Source organism: Jatropha curcas, chromosome 1 (genome assembly GCF_041381405.1).
Source record: "Jatropha curcas cultivar XTBG-Jc1 chromosome 1, XTBG_Jcur_1.0, whole genome shotgun sequence".
Taxonomy (NCBI): Eukaryota; Viridiplantae; Streptophyta; class Magnoliopsida; order Malpighiales; family Euphorbiaceae; genus Jatropha; species Jatropha curcas.
In genome coordinates, this window is record NC_143151.1 from 8,445,080 (window position 1) to 8,455,858 (window position 10,779).

At 35.3% G+C, this 10,779-nt stretch overlaps 1 pseudogene; it reads right to left on the minus strand.

Annotated features, from left to right (window-relative positions):
• Positions 1-7,692: 7,692 nt before the first annotated feature.
• LOC149498940 (uncharacterized) lies at positions 7,693-8,787 on the minus strand (annotated as a pseudogene).
• Between the last annotated feature and the right edge of the window lie 1,992 nt (positions 8,788-10,779).

Sequence of the window (10,779 nt, forward strand, 5' to 3'; positions counted from 1 at the left end):
TTAAACATTTCATTGGTCCAATTACATCATTTACCCTGCAAAGCATTCATTCATTGGTTAGTTAATCAGCATGACATAGTCTCGGGATCCACCTCGGGTTCGTAGATTGTGCCTTAAACATTGGGATAATTAATCTAGTAATTAGGTTAATTAAAATTGGAGTCAACTTAGGGTTTTTCCTAGTTTACCCTAAAATAATTAAACAAGGTGGCGACTCACACATTCACGTGCATTTCTGCCCTTAGTCATATTCATTATATGCCTATTTTTGGGGGAGGGGTTCACAATAGGATGCGAAAAGCGGCAAGAAGCAGCAGTGCGTGTCTCAGGAGATATGGGAGAGTTGGCAGCAGGCTTGGGAGGATCCTGCATTCAAAAGAAAGTGTGACATATTTGCACGAAACAGACGCAGTGAGACTGGCGGTGACAAAGCAAGACCTTCCCGACACACAGGCGAATCAATATCTGCTATAGAGACATCGCGATTATTAGTGAGTCAACTAATTACGGTTACAATTATTGATGTTTAATGAAATGACACCATATTAATATCTTATATATAATTAAATTCATTACAGGCCAAAAAATATGGTCTTGAGCCCACACCGATGGAGGTGTTCACTTACACTCACACAAAGGACCACGATGGAAATACGTTTGTCGACAAACGTGCATGGGGCGTCAATGTAAGTAATAGTGAAGAATATTTACATTCACCTTTTAGTCTTCTCTTATGTGTACAAGTTCAATATAATAAAGCTTGCAACTGCATTGATTAATTAATTTTGTTGTTTTCAAGAGAACTACGGTACAGCTTACGAACATGTTGTTTCTTCTCAGGCTGGATCTGAAGCTAAGTCAAGAATTGATGAGCTAGCACTTTATCTGGAGGCAGTAGGGGGCCGAAAAGAAGAGGAAAGTATATGGCATTGGGTCTGAGGCATCACAGTTTTAATGCAACTCAGCATCTGATGCTTCTGCAGCTTCCTCACGACCACAGCCCGACCACAGTGCCGAGGAGATTAGTGCATTACGGGCTCCTGCTGATGAGCAGGAGAGACAGCTTACAAAGCTTAGAGTGCATGTCATGCGGATGTCCGGTCAGCATGGTGCTAGTACTTCTTCCTCTAATCCTCTACCTGCTACAGATCGAGATGTTTATACAACTCTGCATCAGCCACTACCGTCTCCTCTTGATCCCGATATTGTAGACGATACCATGGTCACTCCTGCTAACACTACGACACATCCAGCAGATACTCCTATCGATACTACGACACTGGATCGTCCAGAGGACCGACCTCTTAGATTTGATTTCGGACCTTTTTAGCTTTCTGTGATTTTTTCATATTTTATATAGTACATTACATTAACAATTCCATTCTTACATTATTATTATGTTGTGATCTTGATGATGATGCTTGTGATAGTGATGTGTATATATGCTGATTTTTGACAGGTGAAAAAAATATGGTTTTAATGTTATTAAATTTTTTTTTTCTATAATTATATTTTGCAACTGACTAGCTTCCGAACTGCAACCAAAATTATAACCATTAAATTTAAATTTGCGATAGATCACCAACCAATCACTTTCAAAATTTGCGACCGATTTGCGATCGCTTTTCATAATTGCGACCTACACAATCTGTGACCAATTTGCGACAAGTTTTCAGAAGGAAAACACGACAAAAATTAGCGACCGATATTTATAATTTGCGACTGACTAATTTGCGACCGCTAAGTAATTTGTTTGCAAAATTATTTGCGACGAGCACTTTTGTGACTGATCTATGTCCGTCGCAAATTGGCCGCTAATTCCATTTAGCGACCAATTTCTCCTATCAAATCGTCGCAAAGCGCGTTTTTTTGTAGTGAATCATGAAAGGGAAAAATAGATTCACAGAAATAGACATTTCTTGAAATAAATATGTTCCTAGATTGAAGAGCCAACAAAAGATATCCTTTCGTGCCTAGTTTGAAACAAAGAAAGATACATTTAATTGCTTTAGGATCAAACTTAGATATTTGAGCAGAAAGAGTATATGCATAACACAAAAATCCAAATACTCTAAGATCAGTAAAGATAGGAGGTTTAAAATAAAGAAGGTCAAATGGAGTTTTGTTTAGTATTAAAGGTGCTAACAATCTATTGATAAGATGGACAATATGAGAAATGCAATAAGACCAATACTACAGAGGAATTTTAGATTGAAATAATAGTGATATCAACATTTAAGATGTGTTTGTGTTTCCTTTCCATCGAACCATTTTTTATGGTGTTTCCACACAAGATGTTTGATGAACACAACCATTAGCAGTAAAGAAAATTGGCATATGAAACTCTACATCATTGTCTATTCTAAAATTTTAGATTTTGGTTTTGAATTTTGTTTCAACAAGATTAAAAAAAGACTGAATTAATTCCCTAGTTTGAGACTTATTTGAAAGAAGAAATATCCAAGTAAACCTTGTATAATCATCGATAACAGTAAGAAAGAATCTATGGTTATGAATTAAAGGAACTAAAAAAGGCCCCCCATATTTTAGCATGAACAAGCTCAAAGGCTTTATTAGCAATGGAATGACTTATAGGGAAGGGGACATGTTTTTGCTTAGCTAAATGACACACATCACAATTGAATGAGTGTTTATTAGAAACAGAAGGAATTCTTGAACTAAAGCTAATCTAGTAGCAAATGAATGTGCCATTCTCTAATTTCAGTAATCAAAAGAAACAGGTGTTGTAAGAAAAGTATGTGCTGGAAAAGAAATTAACATATGGTTTTGATGCAGAAGTTGTAATTGCATAAAGTCCTTCCAAAATTTCAGTTGTACCAATCATCTTCAAGGTTTTTAGATCTTGAATCAAATAACGAGATTTATAAAAATAAAAAAAAAACAAATGTTAGAAGTGATTGTAGCTTTCTTTTAAAGATTATAAGCAAATTGAGGTAAATATAATACCTCTATGAGAACTAATGAATATGATAGAATGACAGTACCAGAAATATAGGCTAATAAGGTTAATTCAACAGGAAGAGTAACAGTAATAGGAGTTATAAGTTTATAAGAAGCAAAATTGGTTAAGGAATAAGTGACATGGTCTGTAGCACTAGTGTCAAGGATCCAAAAGGCTGATTTAGTCGAACAAGTAAAAGTAAAAGGATTACCTGATTGTTGACCAAAAGAGGAGACTAAATTGGAGTAGCTATTAAAGATGATGCAACATGAACCATACTACAAATAGAAGCATGAATAGAACTAAGTTGGGTAGGTTGAAGCATTGTAATTAAACCTTGACATTGTTCAGGTATAAATTGAGATCCAAACCAAAAGCATTAAATTCTAAGCTAGAAGTATCAGCAATAATTGTTTGCTCTTGTAATGACTCAAATGTAGAAATGCAATGAATAGAAGAAGCAGGTGCTCTTGGTCTAAAAGAGTAATTAGGTGCTTTAGGCCTAGGAGTGTAACCTGGAGGGTATCCATGCTTCTTGTAACAAGTATCAACAGTGTGTTTATACTGTCCATAATATGTACAATATCTTGTATCCTTAGATCTAGTAGAAAACTGTAAATTCCTTGGGATAAATTGTGTATTTCTTAGTGCAAATTAAGATAAGTTTTGGTTGCAAAATATGAGTATCAACTGTCTCTCTTGTTGAATAACCAAGGAAAAGGTTGTGTAGCAAGTACTTTATTTATTCTCAGTAACCATATCATTACCAAAAGGATGTGATTGTCTCTCTTGTTGAATAACCAAGGAAAAGGTTTTATTGATTGAAAGCAAAGGTTATATCATCATTATCTGAGTTCTAACAACTAAATATTGTTCATTAAGCCCTTTTAGAAAATTAATCACATAATCTTGTTATTGATGTTCCTTCAGCTTTGAAAACCAATAATCACATTTGTTCATGCAAGAATAAACAGGCATAGGTCGAAAACTCAAAAATTCATCCTATAGAATTTTCAAGTTTGTGTAATACTCAGTAACTGACTTTTTACTTTGTTTTAACATAGAAATTTTTGCCAAAATATCAGAAATGTAGAGAACATTACCTTGTGAAAACCTTTCTTTAAGATATGCCTAAACATTAGAATCTTTATCCATCCATAAGATGCTTTGAGTGATTGCAGAAGCAATTGAAGGAATTAACCATGAAAGTACCATGGTATTATGATAGGTCCCAGTCAAAGCCAAAGAGAATTAAGTAGAAAGAATAAGAAGTTTTAAGTGTTTTTTCATTCCTGCCTTTCTGCTGCGGATACAAGAGAATAAATAGGAAAAGAGTGTAACAACTTGATCCTATTCTTAAGGCCATAAACGACACTTATTAGATTTTGCTTCCAAAAATTAGAGAGCAAATTGACTTATTCAATAACAAATAAACAAAATAAAATAAAATAATATTACAATAGACCAACAAACTTAAGCAGAGGCTTAGTCCAAATATTTTCTGTTTTGGATAGGCATCCTTGAGGACCTTCGTGGCTTATCATTGCATCCCCCTTTCAAAGGAACCTTGTCCTCAAGGTTCAAAGTAGGAAATCTTTCTTTTAGCATCTCAGAATTTTCCCATATGGCATCTTCTTGTGGCAATTGCTTCCATAGAACCAGACTTTCCTGCTCAAAGCGTGAACCCCTTTTAATCTAGCTAATTTCCAATACCTCCTTTGGTTCCAAGAGAACATCACCATCATTGGACAATAGAGGCAAGTCCAAGGTGATAGGAAAATCATCTCCAACATGTTTCTTTAAAAGCGACAAATGGAAAACTGGATGGATTTTGGAGCTTGTAGGAAGTTGCAATTTATAAGCTAAATTCCTGATTCTGGCTTCAATTGGAAAAGGCCCATAATATCGACTAGCTAACTTTTGATGAGCTTTCTTGTACACTGAGTGTTGATGATAAGATTGTAACTTAAGATAAACTAGATCATCCACTTGGTATTCAACATCCTTGCATTTTAAACCAGCTGTTTGCTTTATCCGATTTGCGGCACGCGAATTTCATGTCGAGTGACCAAATTTTGATCTACCTCATGAACAAGTGATTGTCCCATCTCATACCGTGGTATTGATGGTGGAGGTCTGCCATTCAAAGCCATAAAAGGAGACATTCCAATTAAAATATGAAAGGAAGTATTACACTAGAATTCGGTCCAAGGAAGAAATGAACTCCATTTACGCAGTTGTTGAGATGCAAAACAGCGAAGATACTGTTCCAGACATCTGTTTGTCACTTCATATTGTCTGTCAGTTTTAGGATGATAAGATGAGCTCATATTTAACTTGGTACCATATAATTTGAAGAACACACGCCAAAAATTGCTAATAAAATAGGATCACGGTCACTGATTATAGACTTGGGCATCCCATAATATTTAACAATTCCATCAACAAACTTTTAAGCAATTATTTTGGCAGTATAAGGATGAGACAAAGCTAAGAAATAAGCATACTTGCTGAGTCGATCAACCACCACCAAAATTGAATTTTTGCCATATGAAATTGGAAGTCCATCAATGAAATCCATTGTTATATCATCCCAGACTTGGTGAGGAATTGGTAAAGGTTGGAGAAGTCCAGCCGGAGATGAAGTAGAAGCCTTGTTTTTCTAACAAACAGAACAAGAAGAAATATATTGCTGAATTTGATTTCACATAGAAGGCCAATAAAACTGTTGTGCTATTCTCTTATATGTGCGCAAAACTCAAGAATGACTGCCGCATGGGGAATCATGAAATTCCTGTAAAAGCTGACAAGTTAAATCAGTATTAGGAGGAATCACCACCCGTTTTTTGTAAAGAATTAAACCATTTCTCCACAAATAAGGGTCGCCATGTTTCTCCCTAGCCAATTTGCCCACGCAAAGCATATAAGGATGAGTTAAGACAGTTGCCCGAATTTTATCCCATAAGGAAGTTTGTTGAAGGAAAAGAGTGTTGAGACTAGGGCTGCCTACAACGCGTGCAAGGCATCTGCTACTTTATTTTCTCTACCCGGCTTGTAGATGATCTTATAATCAAACCACAATAGTTTGGAGACCCAATTCTGTTGTTCTGGAGTGACAATCCGTTGTTCTACCAAGTACTTTAAGCTTCGTTGATCCGTTTGAATGTAAAATTTATGGCCGAGCAGATAAGGTCGCCAAGTACGAATAGCTTGAAGTATAGCCAGCATTTCCTTGGTATATGTAGACCATGACTGTTTGGAAACTCCCAAAGCATGACTCATGAACACGATGGGTCTGTCTTATTGGGATAAGACAGCTCCTATGCGAGTATTGGATGCATTTGTGGTAATAACAAAAGGTTCATCAAAGTTGGGCATTGCAAGTGTACGCGTTGAAGTCATGGCTTGTTTCAGGGCTGAAAAAGATGCTTCGGCTTCAGCAGACCAAGTGGCCTTTCTTTAACAAATTAGTCAAAGTTTGAGCTATCACGCCATAGTCACATACAAATTTCCTGTAATAACCTGTCAGACCTAAAAAACCACATAATTCAGAGACATTAGTAGGTTTAGGCCAGTCAAGCATTACCTTTATTTTCCCTTAATCCACCTGAAAACCATCATGAGACACAATATGACCTAAATACTCAATTTGCTGCTGCCCAAAAGCGCATTTATTGAGTTTAATAAAGAACTTATGCTGCCTCAATATTTCAAAAGCCAGTTTCACATGTTCAATATGCATGTTCCAATTGGGGCTATAGATTAAAACATAATCAAAGAAAACTAGCACAAATTTTCGTAAATAAGGTGAAAAATAGAATTCATGAGAGCTTGGAAAGTGGAGGGGGCATTGCATAAGCCAAAAGGCATCACTAAGTACTCAGAGTGGCCATTGTGTGTACGAAAGGCAGTTTTATGGATGTCTTTAGAGTGAACCCGAACCTAATGAAACCCCAAAATGAAATAAAGTTTGGTAAAATAAGCAGCCCCAGAGAGTTCATCTAACATATCATCCATAGTGGGAATGGGGAATCTATCTCTAATAGTTACAGCATTAAGAGCTCTATAATCTGTACAAAATCGCCAAGAGCCATCTTTTTTTTTTTTAACTAATAGGACAAGAGAAGGAAAAGGTTTGTGCTCGCCCAAATTAGCCCCGATTTTAACATGTCATGAACTTGTTTTTCAATTTCAGCTTTTTGAAAGTAGGCATAACTGTAAGGCCGTATGTTAACGGGATCTGTCCCTTCTTTGAGGTTGATATGGTGATGAATTTCCCGCTCTAGAGGAAGCTGGTTTGGCCTTTGATAGATGCCTGAGAACTGTTCTAACAAAATCTGCATCTCTAGGTGTATTCCCATAGGCAAAATTGTCGATGAGGACTCCACACAAATTGTAAAGAATGAGCTTTTGTGTCTTAGCTCTTTAGACATTTCCTTCAAGGAATAAGATTAAATTTGTTGGTTTTTTATCCCCTTTAGATGTCGTTGTTGTCCTTCCCACTCAAAGTCCATAGTCAGTTGCTTCCAATTACATTGTACTGTCCCCAATTGCGCAAGCCACTGAATCCCTAATACCACATCCAAACCCATAATTGGCAAAGAATAAAATGTAACAATAAAGGGTATACCTTGCAGCAGGATTGGAACATTTTGGAATTTCCCACCACACTGCAGAGGACTGCCATTAGCTACTTTCACATTAAAGGGTTTCGTTGGCATTACCGGTAATTAGAGCAATCCTGCTACCTTTTCACTGATGAAGTTATGAGTGGAGCCATTATTAATAAGGACAATTAGCTCAAAGGACCTGATCATAACAGCAATTCTCATAGTACCTGTTGAAGACCAACCAGTGAGGGCGTGTAACAAGATTTCTGGTTTGTCATCGTCATCCTCTTCTCCAATCTCAATTCTGCCATCAAGGAGGAGAAGTTGTGGTTTGGAACACCTGTGCCCAAGGACAAATTTCTCATCACAGTTAAAACACAACCCCTGAGTTCACTGTTTCTGCATCTCATCCCAGGTAAGACACTTCACCGGAGTGGCTGTCTTATTCTTTGTTGGAGACAAGGAGCTCATCTGGAAAGTTGGGCGAATTGCTTTCTTTTGACGTAGCAATTGCTCATCCCTCATCCGAGCTAAACCGATAGCGTCTTTTAATGTTTTTGGTTTAAACATTATGATGTCGTCTGCTATTTCTGGTTTAAGGCCACCCATGAATGTCCCCACCAAAGCTTTCTGGGTCCATCCTCGTACTCTATTTCTGAGCCTCTCGAATTCCTTTTGATAGTCCCTTAAGAGCCCTATTTGTCGTATTTTTGACAAAGACTCGTCAAAGTCTTCACAATCGGTGGGGTCGAAGGGAGACCACAGTTCCTCAGAGAAAATCTCCCATGAAACATCCTTTCCTTCTTCCTGATAAGTCCAGCGAAGCTACTGCCACCATTCATTGGCCTCCCCTCGTAGGTGGTAGGAAGCCAGAGATACCTTTTCTATTTCTAGGGCTCCTTGATATTCAAAAAATTGATTCACTCAGGTGAAATCACCTGACTATTTTGGGAACTCAAGTTTCGCCAGTTTGGAAGCGAACATAGGTTTCCCTCTATCCTTAGATTCATCTCTGTTGACGCGCATCGAGCTGTGAGGATCACTAGCGTTGTTGGATACATCTCTGCTAGGAAGAGAAATTTCAAAGAATTTCGTTATAGCTGCCTGTATTTGTTGCAGCTTATCACTGATGCCTCGTTCCATTTTAGTCACAAAATCTTGAAGCTGGCCAAGCCCGACTTCCAAATTTTCAATACGTTCTTTGTTTGTTGCCATGGAGAAAAGAAAATCCGAGCTCTGATACCACTGATAGGTCTCAGTCAAAGCCAAAGAGAATTAAGTAGAGAGAATAAGAAGTTTTAAGTGTTTTTTTCATTCCTGCCTTTCTGCTGCGGATACAAGAGAATAAATAGGAAAAGAGTGTAATAACTTGATCCTATTCTTAAGGCCATAAACGGCACTTAATAGATTTTGCTTCCAAAAATCAGAGAGCAAATTGACTTATTCAATAACAAATAAACAAAAAAAATAAAATAATATTACAGCAGATCAACAAACTTAAACAGAGGCTTAGTCCAAATATTTTCTGTTTTGGATAGGCATCCTTGAGGACCTTCGTGGCTTATCATATTACATCTTTCCTAAGCAAGAAATGCAGGATCTGTAAATGTTGGAGTTGACAAGCTTCCATCAACAAACTTAAACTTGTCCTTTGATACTAAAGCCATTTTCATGGCTCTACACCAAGAATGATAGACATGAAGATACAGGAATCAAGGCTGGATTTCATTTGGATCTAAAAAGCAGGGATTTGACGAATTCGTAAGCGAATCTAATGGAGTAGAATTTGTCGTCATTTGTGAGATTTGGAAAAGAAAAACTTGAAGTATTAGTAAAGAAAATGAAGAAACAGAGAATTATCCAAACAAGATTGGCAAAAAAAAAAAATGATTACGAAAAAAGAACTTCGAAAAAGAAAAAGAAGCTTCACGAAGAGTGCTCTGATACTATGTGGAAATTAACATTGATAAAAGATGAAGTAATTCTCATTAACTAATAAAAAAAGAATTACAATCATTTTATACATAAATAGAAAATTAACTAACTGAGTATACTAATAATATCTTGTTAACTAGCTAATAACTTTGACAAGGGCTGTTCATGGGTCGATTTGGTTCGATTTGAATAAAATAATCGAACCAAATTTGAAGAAGCGGTTTGAAAAAATAAAATCAAACCAAACCAAACTATCAAAAATTTAAAATCAAACCAAATCTTTGGAGGCGATTTGATTTGGTTTGGTTCAGTTCAACAGTTTGTGCAGTTTGAAATAAGAAAAATTAAACTTTCTCGTTCATCTAATTAACAAGAAAAAAAATTAACATTATACTAAATATAGAAAATGAATTAATAAAAACTATGCCATAAAATGCACATGATTAGCTATTAAAATTTTTTTAATTGATGTTTTATATGTATGAAAAATGTTAAGTAATTTATAAATATAGAATTTATATTTTTATTTTATTACATGTATTACTAAAGATTATAAAACATTATAGTTTTACTCACATATTGATTGTACATGTTATAAAATAATTATATAATTTATCTAATTAATAAGAAATTATTGTTCGCTCTTTATCCAATATAGAATAATCTCATAATTTACTATCCAATATAAATTAATTAATAGAGGAAACTTTCATTCAAAAAAATTAAATTGAATTCAAAAGTCCAAATGTATATATATAACAGTTTGATTTAGTTTGAGTGGTTTTGATTTTGAAATCGTAAACCGAATCAAAGTTCGGTGTTTAAATTTTTTAAAATCAAAATAAATTATCAATTTTTTAAAGCCATGATTTTGGATTGATTTGGATCGATACGGGGTTTAAACAATTTGATGGACACCCCTAACTTCGACTAACCACCTAACTAATAACCTGACGTGGAAATCCAAATTAACCAATTTGCTCTCCTTGGAACCACATGCTGTAACAGCTGGGTCTAATTAAATATATATTTTTTAACTATATTTAGAATAAAGTATAAAAAATTAATATAAAAACTTTAAACAACTATTTAAAATTAACGTATATTACGCCATTGTTTGATTAATTTATTTTCTATTTTAATATTGTATAACCCTTCTTTTTTTATTAACTAGATGCATATGATATTTAATTTCTCCTCTTTCAAATTATCAAACCGAACCAAACTACTATTAAAATTTGACTGATTTAAATTTTGTTATAGTTGGATATA